General features: G+C 41.0%; 1 pseudogene across 1 annotated transcript in view; it reads left to right on the plus strand.

Annotated features, from left to right (window-relative positions):
• The window catches only part of LOC308098190 (tyrosinase-like), a 39,190-nt pseudogene that overhangs the window by 12,191 nt on the left and 10,907 nt on the right, over window positions 1–16,092 (plus strand). The window contains exons 4-6 of the transcript XR_013934982.1: window positions 1,889–2,058; window positions 12,381–12,632; window positions 14,401–14,554. The product of XR_013934982.1 is annotated as a tyrosinase-like (transcript). The remainder of the gene's footprint in view (window positions 1–1,888; window positions 2,059–12,380; window positions 12,633–14,400; window positions 14,555–16,092) is intronic.

Raw genomic sequence — 16,092 nt, forward strand, 5'->3', positions numbered from 1 at the left:
AATATATATATTTCTTTATTTTTTTTAACCATTGTACATCGGAATATGACTTTCATAAAGAGTGTTTCAATAAATGTATTTATTTTTTGTACATGATTGGTTGACTCCATTCAGTATTGTGATTAGCTAGCAAGACACCGCCCACTTCACACAGGGTGTGATTTTTTCATTTATTTGTACATTTTTTGGGGGAAATGAAAAAAGAGTTATGACTGTTTAGAGCCCAGCCAATAGGAACACAGAGGGGGCGGGGCTTCAGCAATTACAGCTCGTCCCTATTGGTGGTCTAAGTCCACATACCAAATTTGTACTCGGTAGCATGCTGCAAACCGACGTTATGGCTGTTTAAAGCCCAGCCAATAGGACTTGTAGATCGGCTATTTTCACTTCCTGTTTGGCGTTGAAGTTTGACGCTTTGCCACGGTCACGCCGTTTTACGAGAACTCAAGCTTTTGATAGCTTTTCATCGTTAAGGTCTTTTCTCTTTTGTGTACTCTGAGCGAATTTGAGGCGGATGCGACAATCCGCCTAGGAGGAGTTCATTAAAGTACAACCCGTGAAAATAAAAACGCCACTATCAATTCAAAATGGCCGACTTCCTGTTTGGTTTAGGTCATGGCTCCAAGAGACTTTTTTGTAAGTCGGGACATGATACAGGTGTGTACCAATTTGCATGCATGTAGGTGAAACCGTATTGTGGGGCTTGAAGCACAAACCTTTGTAGGGGGCGCTATTGAGCCATTAGGCCACGGCCCTTTTTGAGACTATTTAAATACGTAATGTTTTGCCACTGGTAATGTGTGTGCAATGTTGCGTAACTTTTGGAGTACACATTGCCCCTCAAAAACGCGATTCATTATGGATAAAATAAGAATCATTGCAGTTTCAATAGGGCTTCGCACTACTGTGCAGTGCTCGGGCTTTCACGTATTAGGAGGGCAGGATGAGTCACCAGAACCAAGGACGGGTGTTTTTGATGAATCTAGCATGTTAAAAATGGAGTTTGAAGTCACAATGGGTTTGTGTAGGAAAGGGGCGTGTCTGATAAAATGAATATCAAATATCTAAATACTGAATCAAGCAACTTAAAAACTGTCCGCCACACAACGTGATGCGTTGTGACCTTGTAGATCTGCTATTTTCAAAAGATTTTTATACATTTTAGACATTATGATAACTTGTGAAACGGGACCCTCTGCATAACAAGTACTTTTACTTTTAACATGTCGGGTCTGCAACAGCTGTGAGCTTGTAGATCGGCTATTTTCGGTGCGCACACATGCACCATGCAAGAGTACTTTGTCTGCACGTATATATGTCCAAGTTCAAGGTGATGCTGATTCGTGATTCCATTCAGTTGTATACTAATTATACAGTATCAACATTGCTATACGAACATTTATTACACCTGAATTTCCAAAGACAAACACACTTTCATTGGCATTTAATGGATGCCAAGACACATACTTTTGCAGAACATTAGCAGAATTTTGATTTAAAAGGTTATACGTTGTTTAAAGACTAAAGTATGAATATGGAAACATATTTGTGTGTAGAGTGATTGATGAATGAGCCAGTAATAGCCAAAGCTGTAACAACATCAACTTATAAACATAAAATGAAACTGATGACGTTGTTGTAACGGTGCTCTGATCGACAACCGGTTATGGCGCTCTCCATGGCGCTGAACCGAGGCCACCACCCAGTACAGCGCCATAAACCTCTGCTTACCAATAGCATACACCCTGTCAAAATGAAACAGTATAGCCTGCCAAGATATTGATTGATTGAAATAGCATGTGTGCACATGCATGCGTACATGCACACATATATATACATATACATAAGTATACCATATATGTATTGAATATTATGTTTTCTCCTCCAGCATTTTGGAACGTTGGTTGAGGACCCACCCAGGGAGTCACTACCCAAAGGCCAATGCTTCCATTGGCCACAACTTTGGCTACCACATAGTACCCTTCCTGCCACTCCACAGAAATGGAGACTACTTCTTGCCCACTAAGCAACTAGGCTACACGTACGACTACCTGCCAGGTCAGTACAACGAAAAAATAAAATGCTTAATACCATGAGATATCAAACGTAGACTGCACAGCACTGCACATTGCAAAGCCGTATTGAAATTGCAAAGATTATTATCATTAGGGCCCGAGCACTGGACAGTGCAAAGCCCTGAAGCCCTATTGAAATTGCAAAGATTATTATTCCCGATAATGCATCTAAAAAATGAGCTCCTACACGTACTCAAAAAGTTGCGCAACTTGCACGCACATCACAAGTGGTGAAAAATTACGTATAGTAATCGTCTCAAAAAGGGACATGGCCTAATTGCTCAATAGCGCCCCCAACCAAATTTCGTGCTTGAAGCCCCTCAATACGGTTTCACCTACATATGCAAATTGGTAGTGGTACACACCTGTATCATGTTCCGACTTACAAAAAGAGGAGCCATGACCTAAACCCAACAGGAAATCAGTCATTTTCACGGGTTGTACTTTAACAAACTCCTCCTAGGCCAGGGGTCGGCAACCCGCGGCTCTGGAGCCGCATGCGGCTCTTTAACCCCTCCCTAGTGGCTCCCTGAAGTTTTCCAAAATTAAAATTAAATTTTTTTTTTAATTAAAATTATTATTTTTTTCATTTAAAAAAGAATATATATATGAACAAACAGCGCTATTATGCAGGTATGTGAACTCTGATGGGCCACAAGAAGAAATAATAGAGTTGATACCACTGAAAGGCCAAACACGGGGGAGGACGTCTGTGAGGCTGTTGTGAAGTGTTTAAGAGACAATGAAATAAACACCAGCCACCTGGTTTCAGTGGCTACAGACGGGGCACCAAGTATGAGAGGGTCACATAAGGGTTTTGTTACTTTACTACAGAAGGTGTTGGATCGAAAGCTGCTTACTTTTCACTGCATCTTGCACCAAGAAGCACTGTGTGCACAAACATTCCCAAAGGAGTGTACAGAGGTGATGAACCTTGTCATCCAGATGGTGAACAAAATAATTGCAAAAGCCTTAAATCACCGTCAGTTCCTTGCATTGCTAGATGAAGTCGACAGCGAATATTCGGATCTCCTGCTACACAACAAAGTAGCGGTGGCTGTCCAGGGGTGAGGTTCTGCAACGCTTTGTGGCTTGTTTAGAACACGTGAAAACCTTCCTGAAAAGCAAAGACCTGAACTACCCGCAACTAGAAGATACAGAGTGGCTGGAAAAGTTGCACTTTATGGTTGACATGACAAGTCACCTAAACAGGCTGAACAAAAGTCTCCAGGGACAGGGAAGCACCGCGCTGCAAATGCTGGAGGCTGTTTTATCATTCGAGTGCAAGTTGACTGTGTTCGCCAGAGATGTACAGAGAGGCACGCTCTCTCACTTCCCCTCCATGAGAGAGTTCAAAGAGGCCCACGACGATCACACAATCAATAGCGATTATTTCGAAAGTGCGATCATCAATATGCAAACTGCATTTGGGGAAAGATTTAGCGAGTTCAGAAAGGAAAATCCTTCCCTGTCAAACCACTGGAGATTGACCCGTCCCTATTGAACATGACCGTGTTCCCAGGAGTAAATCAAGCGGACCTTGAAATGGAACTGGCCGATATAGCTGACAAAGATTTATGGGTGTCTAAGTTCAAAAGTCTGACAGCTGAGCTGGAAGACGTCGCTTGTCAGAAAGCCTCTCTCGCCCAAAGCCACAAATGGAGCGACATTGAAAACCTCCCAAAACCTGACAAACTTGTGTTTGAAACATGGAATGCTCTTCCCGACAGTTTTGTGAACATGAAGAAATATGCTTTTGGAGTATTATCCATCTTTGGATCATCGTACCTGTGCGAGCAGATTTTCTCAAACATGAACTACATCAAATCCAAATACCGCACCCGCCTCACAGACGAGAGCCTCCAGTCCTGTTTGAAGATTAAAGTTACATCTTACATGCCCAATGTTGAGAAGCTCTACAGTGATGTCCAGAAACAGAAGTCACATTAAACGGGTAAGAACACAACTTTTTCACAGGCGCATATTTAGTAACTTAGCTGTTTAATCAAGTGATTTTTTTTATCAGTGATTGGACATTGGAATGATGCTTAGCGAATATTATTGTGTTTTATTGCTCAGGTCCGAGGATTGCTGTACTGTGCTGTACTACTGTGCGTGTCTGTGGCCGAGAGGGGAAAAAGAGAAGAGGATTACCACGCACTTTTTTTTTAAAGCCATGATTAGGCTGCTATGTTTTATTTGTTATCAAAGCAGCCAGGCTGCGCAGCCAGGCTGCGCAGCCAGGCTGCGCAGCCAGGCTGCGCAGCCAGGCTGCGGTTAAATTTATTAATTTGCACTAACACGGGACCGTCGGGACGTGACGGGAGGACTGAAATTACAATGCGCAACTCTAAAGTCAACTTTTTTTCCTGCAATTCACAAATGTTCCATATTGTGTTTTGAGGGTAACAGAATCCCTAAAATAAAAATGAAGACAACGAAAAGCTGATTTCTTTATTGTGTTATTTTCTATAATTTCGTCAATGCAACAAAACATGGCATAATATTGTAATGAAAGTTAAACTTAAAGCACCAAATAGCGCACTGCAGGGTAGTCCCGTCGTGCGTCATGCTGTCCACGGTGCTGATCCTGCTGCGGGGAATATTTTGACAACATTTAATTAATGCTCATTTACATCTATTTGTAATTAGTAATTTTTATAGACTAATATACACTTTATAGGGCTAATATGCCTGTGTTGCCTTCATTATAAGGCTTAAATATTTTTTGCGGCTCCAGACAGATTTAGATTATTATTTTTTTGTCCAATATGGCTCTTTCAACATTTAGGGTTGCCGACGCCTGTCCTAGGCGGATGGTCAGATCCGCCTCAAATTCACTCAGTGTACACAAAAGACCTTAACGATGACAATATATCAAAAGCTTGAGTTTTCGTAAAACTGTGTGACCGTGGCAAAGCGTCAAACTTCAACACCAAACAGGTGATAGCTGATCTAAAAGGTCAAATTTTCTTTTTTCAGCTGATTGCCATACAGACTTGTGGGTTGTGTCATTTGACTCAGATCACAGTCCTTGTATTGATTTTACTTCTTAGCTCTTCTTCTGATTGGTCAATATTTGACAGTTCCTATTTTTGTCTCCGTCCGTCCGTCCGTCCGTCCGTCCGTCCGTGGACAACTAATCTCCGGCACTGTTGGCTTGAACATAGCGAAACTGTGCACAAACACTCCCTGGATGCCAATTCAGAACCTCTGCCCCAAGTGTTCCAAATGGTGGCCTGTTATAGCGCCACCAGGAGGCCGCTTTTAGCTAAACACATTTGTTGACAGTACTCCCACAGATTTTGTCCAATCATCACTCAAATCAGTACACAGTATCTCTATAGTCATTAAACAAAACTGGTATTTCAGATTTTTCATATTCCATCCTGATTGGCTAACAATGGCTTCCAAAGTTTTGAACAAAATGACTCAAATTATGAACACAGCATGCAATTTCCGTGAAATTGTGCACGCACATTCCCACTAGGCAGTGGAAGAAATGCCACTTCAAATCAGCCTCATGGTGGCGCTATAACAGGCCAATTCTTGTGTTTACCTATAACTGCACCGATCTGTGTAAAACTTTGTATATGCAAGGAAAAACCTTTGCCCTGCATTTGTCACATCTGCCTTTTATAGCGCCAACAGGAGGCCGACTTATGTAAAAAAAAAATTTGGATATTACTCCTTCAGATTTTATCCAAATTTCACGCTATTCGGTCCACATGATCTCTATAGTCATTTGATCAAGACAGATCTTTTTGATTTTTCATATTCCATCCTGATTGGCTAAGATTGACATTTAAAGTTTGCAGGAGTGGCCCGTTTTTAACAAAATGCTGCAAATCATGAACGCAGCGTCCGATTGTTTTTTTGCAAAACATTATTACTCCTACAAATGTTGTCCAAACATAATCCACAAATCTGTACATATTATTTTTTTAGTCAAGTGATCAAGATGGATCTGTCCGATCCATCCGATTTTTCACATTCAAGCCTCATTGGCCAATTCCGAACATTGCTGGCCCACACAAACCTACCTGACCTGGTGGAGACCTGTGCTCCGAGGAGCACTTTTTCTAGTTTTGCTATAACTTTTGAACGGTTTGTCGTACAGACTTGTGAGTCGTGTCACTTGATTCCGTTGAGAGTCCTTGTCTTTCATTGGAGCTACTGAGCCCCGCCCCGATTCTGATTGGTTGATATTACATAGTTTATATCATTTGCCATAACTTTTGAACAGTTTGAATTTGAGAATGAGAATGTCATTTCCTTATAGCAGACAAAGGCAACATTTCAGCCCATAAGAATCTACATAATAAGCAAACGAGGCCTGTCATCAACATACAGTAAACATGCCACATGTGACAGTTAAAGCAATAATCTACTCTGATTAGTTAGGTGTGTTGACTGATGTCCAGGTAAACTCATCTGTATATTTCTCAAATGAAGGATTTTACAAACATTATTACAAACGTAATAATATACAATATAGTATGTTATTGATGTTTGTAAGTTTGTATTGACTTGAAAAATCATTGTCTGCATTATTGAAGTTTGTACGTTTGTAAGCCCTGACATCAGTGACATGCACCATTGGTGATATGACACCCTGTGTAATGCCTTCTTGTCACGGAACGAGCATACCATTTGATACGATCTGACTCAGTTGTGCCAGTTTGCATTCCTGAGGAGATTTTTTATTTGCTCAGCCACCTAAGATGATACCAAAGGTGGCTCATAGGTTTTGGCTCGAGATGAAGAAGAATGCCTGACGAACCAGTATTTAGGTATGTGTACCTGTTTGCTTGGATGTACTGTGTCTAGAATATTTCCAAGTACTTTATGCATGTGAAAAAAAACAGCAGACGATCCGGGCACTCAGGAGTAAAAAGCAGGAATATGCTTAAAGGCAACTGCCAACATGTTTTGACCTCGGAAGGTTTTCATCAGGGCGCCCTGATGAAGTGAGCAACATTGACACTTTTTAACTATTGTTACCTTTTTTCCTAGGTTAATGATAATAACCTAGGTCAAGCTATAATGGGCGATCCATTTGGTAATGATGGCAGTTTTACAACCAGACTTGACCAAAACAGCAATGTAAAAACTCCCGTTCCAAGGTAAACGTTCCATCCCAGCATGTCCCTTGCAGCGATGTTCATTCTTTGGACAAGTTCAGGATTTTATTTAAACCATTGCATTACATCAGCTTATTAAAATGAGGCTAAAGAATACAATTTAAGTATAAATTATTAATTTGATCTTGCAAGAGGGCAAATTTCTCAGCACCAACCGTCCGCTATGTAGAGAGAAAGGCGGAGAGAAAGAAAGAGATGTCTGCAGTATGTATATGTATATATATGTATGTATATGTATATGTATATGTATATATAAATATATATATGTATATATATATATATATATATATATATATATATATATATATGTATATATATTTATCTTGTCACGGAACAAGTGACAAGATAAAAACATTTAGCAGACGCTCTTTATCCAGAGCGACATACAATAAGCAAGTTAGAGACATACATAAAATGCAGAGAGACAGTTTAGTGCCTCATCTAGGATTACTAGAGCCAGCCAGACAGACAGACAGACAGACAGACAGACAGACAGACAGACAGACAGACAGACAGACAGACAGACAGACAAGCTGCAATTGTCTTCTTACAGTAGATTGTTCATCTTATTTACTGGATTACACACCATGGACAGTTATTCATCTGTAGAGCTGAGTGACAGAGAACAATAAGGGTGTGAGGGAGGGTATTAAGTGTGTGTGTGTGTGTGTGTGTGTGTGTGTGTGTGTGTGTGTGTGTGTGTGTGTGTGTGTGTGTGTGTGTGTGTGTGTGTAAGAATAAATAAATACATAGAAAAGTTGCTTTTTATTAAGTTAATTATTCCGAGTCAAGTCTCAAGTCTTTGAGGCACGAGTCGAGTCAAGTCTCAAGTCTTTGAGGGTTGAGTCGAGTCGAGTCCGAGTCAAGTCTTTGAGGGTCGAGTCAGAGTCAAGTCTCGAGTCTTTTTAAAGTCTTTTTTTTTTATTTATTGGGGGGGGGGGGGGGGGGGATTCTATTCTTAATTTATTTAATTATGTATTTATATGATGTAGCCTAAGGCTGAAATACAGTTATTATGCACACACACACACACACACACACACACACACACACACACACACACACACACACACACACACACACACGAAGGCATAGATGTAAAAGTATAGACAGGTCATAATAAATCACATTAGATTCACAGATTAGAGATTTTATGTATTTTCCCCACAATTTATTTTCATTCAAATGAAATGTGATTGAACTTGCACTAATAATGACTTTAGTTGATTTTTCACTCTTTAAAATATAGTATTTCTTAATTATTAATAATTACAGCTTGTAGATTGGCTATTTTCACGATTTTAAATTGTTTTTAAATAATAATAAAAAAGGAACATACAAGATTTCCACCCGACAGCGATAATATATAGCCAATATGGTTCTGTATCAGTATATGAGTCAGTTTTTGCAGATTTCATTCTAATTGGCTACTATGCCTGCATATGCATTTCATGGGCCTGGGTAGGTCACCCTGGCTTGGCGGAGATATGCCCTGTTGCGCACAGGTTAGGCGAGCAGAGCAGTGGCGTCTTATCTTCTCAGCAGTGGCGTGATATCTCTGTGTCTCCTCAGCTGTCATAGACATGTCACTTGCTTGTAGTCAGTGGTTCTCAACCTGTGGGTCGGGACTAGCTGTAGTATACAACCCTCGTAGACGTATTTATGATTCAGAATCATAAATACGTCTACGAGGGTTGTATACTACAGCTAGGTCGGGACCACAACGGAGCTCACAATGCCTCGCAAGCTTGTAGATCTGCTATTTTCACAATATTTATCTGTGGAATCGAGTCAAACTAAATGTGGATCCCCAGTTCAAATATGATTCTTTTGGGGGTCACGGCCTGAAAAGGTTTGAGAACCACAGCTTTTATGCAGTGAACATTACATGAGCGTAGCGTTTACCGTGGTGAAGTGTTGAATATTCACCCAGCTGGGTTTAACGAAATGAAAATCCGATGTTTCCTAAACGTGCTGTCACAGATGATCCGACCATCTTATAAAAAATGTAAGCATACGCCAAGATAACTGAGGTTATATAGCTGATTCTGAGCTAAACATATTTGTTTAATTTCGAAGTTTTTATATTTAAACTTTATGATGAAAGGCCGCGGCGGCCACACACATAGCAGCTGTTGCGCTCGCCTCTCCATGTTTTAGTTAATGAACAGCACGAAACAGCTTGACTGAAGCCGGCTCCGCGCAGCGCGCACTGGAGCAGAGGTTTCTTTGCGGGGGGGGGACAGGGGAGTGGAAGTTTCTTGGGCATTTCATTCATTTATTTGTCAAAAAAAAAAAAACATAAAATAAAGATTGTCCACGAGTCTTTGAGGCTCGAGTCGAGTCAAGTCTCAAGTCTTTGAGGCTCGAGTCGAGTCAAGTCTCAAGTCTTTGAGGGGCGAGTCAGAGTCGAGTCGAGAGTCTCGTTTTTGGCAACTCGAGTGCGACTCGAGTCCGAGTCCCTAACTCGAGTCCCCATCTCTGGTGTCCACAGCCAGTCCTACACACTAGGTTGAACAGTGCCATATCGACCCTGTCAGATGGGAATTTTGTATATCCAAATGGCTACTTTTCAGTAAATGGTCTAACACCTACTCACCCACACAGCAGGATAGCAGCGGAGATACAATTGTCTTTTAAATGTCTATTAATCGCACTCAAGCTCACAGGAACGCTTAACTTGGTTAGAGACAGAAAGCATGTAAATCTTACCAGACGAGCTGAGCGTCTGGAAAATGTGTCAAAGTGTGGTGTTTATTCTTTAAGTCCTTGACAAAATATCTAGGTTTGTTCCACGTTGAATGTGCTTTTCCTGGTTTTATGAGTTATTACAAAACTGCGGGCTGTCTTTTACATTTCGTTATAAAATTAACAGTGCGGAATTACTGTATATCCACGTGTTATGTATGTGACTTCAAATCCCACAAACAGATCTGGTAGGCTATACAAGGTTTATACGGAAGCGCTTCCATACACGTCACGATTATCCTTGGAATATTATTAGTTTGACGTCAAACATCTGGAAAAATGGTTAATTTGGTGACATCTTGAGGTAATCATGGATAAATGAACACCGAGGATTTTAGTGCAGCGTGCACCATGGTGCCGACAGGACAGGCAGACAGAGATATGAGGACCGTCAGTCCATTTGGTTACAATGCAGCTTACACACATTAAAAATGGATAAATGAACACTGAGGATTTTAGTGAAGCGTGCGCTGAGGGGCCAACCGACAGACAGAGATATGAGGGTCCACAGTCAATCCGTCTCTGAGTTAAAAATGGATAAATGAACACTGAGGATTTTAGTGTGCAGTGTGGAGTGCGCTGAGGTGAGAGAGAGAGGCGAGTCAGACAGACAGACAGACAGACAGACAGACAGACAGAGATATGAATTAAGTTAACAAAGTTCAGAGAAGCCAATTTTAGGGGTTGGCGTTATTTTAAACATTTGAGTTTTCATGTTTATGTATTAAGAGAGAGAGAGAGTTAGCGAGGTTCAGTGTGCCTCACATAGTGCACAAGTAGGATAGGCCTACGAGCATGAGATTTGGTTTGGCTGTCATCTAAATAGCACAACGGGATAAACTGTTATTGCAGTAGCATTCGAGTTGACAGTGAAAAAGTGAAACACTACACCTTATAACTTTACACACACATCATGTTTTACAAAGCAGCCTTTTGACAGCTTCCTGAGCAAAGTTAACTGACTTAAAATTTTCAAAAACGGCCGGGCCGACTGCTTCATCACGCGTGTGTTAAGTGTGTACATCACTATTATTATAAGGGCATGTATCCTGGTGAGGGCATGTCTCTACTGGGCACATCACTAGTTGTGTGCTCACTGCAGTAGCAACGAGCACACCATAGATGTTCTCACTATTTCTATTGTCCTCAAAAGTTTGCTATCTAACTACTCCTACATACTTTCACTTACAGTAGAAACTCCATTCAAACTGTAAAAAATCCAGCTTACTGTGGACATGTGTGCTTGTATTTTTCTTTTTGAAATAATGACAGAGGAGAAATGCCCCTTGTTTTTGTAAAGTCAATGTGGCCGCTTTTTATTATTGTTATTGTTATTATTAATATTATTATTATTATTATTATACAGATTGGTGGTGTTGCAGAGTACAGTGTTACTTGAGGGCAAGAGATCAAGTTCTGCCAGCTAAACTAGTATGTTGATTCGAAAATCTTGCTATGATGCATAGCTGTGGTGTAAGGTATGCAAGAGGAACAATGGAAATAGAATCCTGAAAGTCAAAATAGATGCGTATATAATGAGTGATTACATAATGAAGGGCATGACAGGACTTACAACTATGTCTTCCCTGAAACCAAACAACCCGTCTGATAGTCAACCTCATGAACTCTCTTGAGAACATGAAGGGCCCATGAGGTGCAGTCCTAAACATAGTTTATGTTTTTACGGATGTTATTGGGGCCCGAGCACTGCAGCAGTGCAAAGCCCTATTAACATTTCTAAGATTATTATTATTATTCGCACAAATGAATCGTGTTTTTGAGTGCCTAAACGTACTAGAAAAGTTGATAGTTCCTTTTTTGCTATAACTTTTGAACGGTTTGACATACAGACTTGTGAGTCCCGTCACTTGATTCGGTTGAGAGTCCTTTCCCCCTGTTCTGTCGCCTCTTAACGTGGACAGAGGTGCGAGGGCCCAGTTATCGCTGCTTGCAGCTTTAATTAGTGCCCGAGCACTGCACAGTGTGAAGCCCTATTGACATTGCAATGATTATTATTATTCTTGAATCGCGTTTTTGAGGGGCAATACGTACTCAAAAAGCTGCGCAACTTTGCACACACATCACAAGTGGCAAACAATTACGTATTTTCATCGTCTCAAAAAGGAGCGTGGCCTAATGGCTCAATAGCGCCCCCTACAAAATGTTGAGCTTGAAGCCCCACAATGCAATTTGGTACACACCTGTATCATGTCCCGACTTACAAAAAAGGTCTCTTGGAGCCATGACCTAAACCCAACAGGAAGTCGGCAATTTTTTATTTATAGTGCAGTTTTTGTGCATTGCCATTTTCATGGGTTGTACTTTAACAAACTCCTCCTAGGCTGATTGTCGGATCCGCCTCAAATGTACACAAAAGACCTTAACAATGACCTAAACCTGCTGTTGCTTCTAGATGTGATCCTGGAGAGGCCTGCACTTGTGATGGAGGGAGGTGATGTCATGCTTCGCTGCTTGTCCAAAAACATGACAACAAATAAAACATCCTCCAACCTCCAAGCTGATTTCTATAGAAATGGATCCCTCATGAGGACTGAGTCTACAGGACAGATGACCATCCACAATGTTTCCAAGTCTGATGAAGGATTCTACAAGTGTAACATCGCTGGCCTTGGAGAGTCACCAGAGAGCTTGATAAACGTGAGAGGTGAGGTGATCAATTGGGCCCTATTATGTGCAAGGCGGTGTCCGGGAATTTAAGGCATAGTGCAACTGTGCAACCCGCAAAAACTACTTTCCTCTCTCAAGACTTAAGACTCACGAGCCAATTTAGCGCCCGGAAGAGTGGTTTATAATGATGTAAATTGGGCGCTTTGCGGCGATATGCTATTTTACCCATAGACTTTCCGCATAACGGCCCTGGATCATGGCTTAAGTGCAAAAAAGTTTGGTTGTAGGTTACAAAAGAGCACACCTCGGCGGGCAAACGTGTGACTGTTAATTCCTTGTGTCAATTGTGTTTTTATCAGCAGTTAAGCTCATCAGAGACAAATACAATGTGGTGGATCTGTGTTCGCCATAACCACGCCAGACCATTCAGTTTAATTATCAATAATGCACCCAATTCTCAAGTGATTGCTATAATTCAAAGTTCTCTGTAATCTGCAAAGTGTATATTAATTTAAATTTGGTGTATCAATTATGATTGATTACCACCACTAACTCAAATGCTATAGATTCAACTGGATGCATGCATGAAAGGCAGCAAAAAACACTGCTCAACCCGTATCAATCCATCCAATCTGAAAGATTCACGTTTCACTAACAATTTAGGTGGCATTTCAAACACATTTTTATTTGTTTATTTGTTTATTTGACAGGGACAATACAAAAAACAATGAATCAAGTTTATAAAACATGAGACCGTTGCCTTGTATATGGGGTTTGTAGCCGAGGCTAATTTGCCCAGTCCCTGGTTAGACCTTTCTACACCGAAATTCAATTACAAAAAGGACATGCATGAAGCTCTAATCTAAACAAGTACAAAAACAATAACATTCCCAAATTACATTCATGAAAGCAGTGACTTTAACGTTTTAAAACGTGCCTAACATTAGTGTTCGCAGCTTTGGTTTGATTTCAACCAGTATTTAACCTTTTCATAAAAAAAATTGAGATCATTTTATTTATTTTTTTCATATTCCTTCATTAATCCTATAGTTTAGTTTTATGCTGCCCTAAAGATATTTTTTGGGCAGCTGTAGCACTTGCTGCGCTTTTGGAGAGATAGAAAGGGGGAGATGTTTTAATAAAGCCAACTGGGGCCCGGGCGGCTGGCGTAGCCGTCTGGGCACCTACTAGGCTGGTAGTCCAGCCTGACAGCATGTCGCGGGTTCGGGTCCCGACCCCGACGACCTTCGCTGCGTGTGATCTGATCGACATTTCCCATCCTCAAGTACTCAAGCTAGCGGGCTAAACATAAATCCAATCTGATTTGTATTGGTGCTGCTGCCCTTCTGTTCAAAATGTAAATGTCTGCTGAGGCAGAATTTAAATGATTGACATTTAAGAGAGTCCACTATATTCAGTCAAACAGACCTGAGTTGCAACTTTACTTGGTACGCTCTCTTTTTTCACTCTACACCAAATTTCTTGGCCAAAAATAGCTGATATGCAAAGCGTTGTGAGCTTGTAGATCTGCCATTTTTGCCGAACGTAAACACCAGAATAGGGATGCTGGGGTTCAAGTGGTTAAAATGTGTGTTTAACCACTTAAATGCCAGCAGCATCCTTATTGTGGGGAAAGCTTTTGCAGAAAATAGTCGATCGAGCTTGTCGATCGGCTATTTTCAGCTAAAGCTTTGCCCAGAATAACACAGAACACTGGAAATACCCTAGTATAGAGCCCAGAGAGACTCCGTATCAACCATGGAGTTTAAGTGTTTAAAGGGAATATGTGTCTTCTTCTGCTTCAGACCCAACCCTTTCCTCTCAGCCTCCACATGTCTACCCTCTGGTGGGGGTTGGAGTCTCCATCCTTCTGCTGATTCTGGCTGTGGTTCTCTGGAAGAAAAGAAGAGACATTTTAGGGAAACTGTGTTAAGAGATGAGATGTAACTACTGTCACAGGTAAATTCATAACCCCAGCTCTTCTTCTTCTTCTTCTTCTTCTTCTTCTTCTTCTTCTTCTTCTTCTATGACTATGTTTCCGTCCGTCCGTCCGTCTGCGATCAGCTATTTTCCGGCACCGTTGGCTCACTCGACGTGAAACTGTGCACACACACTCCCTGGATGCCAGAGCAGAACCTCTGCCCCAAATTTTTCACATGGGCCTGTTATATATATTTTTTAATATTACTCCTACAGATTTTGTCCAAACATCATGCAAATCGGTACAAAGTATCTCTATAGTCATTAAACCAAACAAATCTGTTGGATTTTTCATATTTGTCGTGAATATCGGGTCCTGTCTATTGTCTTAGCTGTGAATCTAAACATAGGATCCGGCTGAGCTCTTGGTTCTCACAAAGCGCATTCTAATATTATAGGCAAGAGTGCCTGTTTGACACTAGAACAGTTGCCCTTTTCAGTCAAGCTAGCCGAGATAAGTTAAAACAAACTTATAAAACGTATACTAATCTTTTCTAAATTCACAGTTAGATAGGACTAAGTTTTAGTAAAATAGGGCCGAGGGAAAACCCTTTAGTGGGATAGAATGATCACTCTGTGTCTAAGTCCGAGGTTAATGACGGCATCATTGTTAAAGGGATTTTGACGCTCTGTCCAGAGAGCTCTGACAGTTGGAGCAGAGCGCCTTTCTTTTAAATAACTTTAACTATAAAGGTATACAACGTCGGATATATTACTGTTTAGACTTATTTCAAAGCTAATAAAATGTTGTATAATAACGTTATAACGGGTGCATATGGAAAAGTACAGTCTTATAGATAAGGTTTAAGGGAAGGATGTCATGTGTTCAGATCAAGGCAGACGTTAAATCAGTGCCCTGAGAGAAGGAGGCGGGTCAAGCATTGTTTAGACAAGGAGCCTATTTGTGATTGACGGTCACAGACAGCAGGTAGTTTATTTATACTAAACTGTCTGTATATAATGGCTCGCATTGGAAGCAAACAGGACTCTGTGTTTTTGGGCTACACACAGATGTCGCGTCCAACAGGATAAAATGGATCTATGGACTATGCACTGTACGTCGAATTGACTTGTATGTATGGGATGCTGAGAACTCTGACAATAAAATGGAATTGTTAAGAAAGAAAAGCTCCGGTCTCTGAACGATGATTATTTATTCCCCGCCTCCGGAAATGGATCCGTATTTCTGCCGGTTCTCTTATGACTCAGATACCACATTAACTTGGCGAACCAGCTAGTCTCGTTGCTGATGGGAATCAGGCGATTATACAGCATTTAAGGTATGTGATTGTATGCTTTTCATGTTGCCTGATCTGGGTTCCTGTCGGCATGTTAAAAACGGACCGGTCGTCTGGTTCCGGCCGGAATGCCTCTGTTTCCGGCGGGGTTTTTGTCTTCGTTCAGGGCCTTTGTTTTTACCGTCTCTGGAGACGCGCTTGGTGAGTAGGCTTATCACCATACAGTGGACGTCTGTGTTACAATCCTTTGTATTCCCTTTGGAAAGACAGTGATGTGAC

This window comes from Gymnoscopelus braueri, assembly GCF_963280865.1.
Source record: "Gymnoscopelus braueri genome assembly, chromosome: 13".
NCBI classification, from domain to species: domain Eukaryota; kingdom Metazoa; phylum Chordata; class Actinopteri; order Myctophiformes; family Myctophidae; genus Gymnoscopelus; species Gymnoscopelus braueri.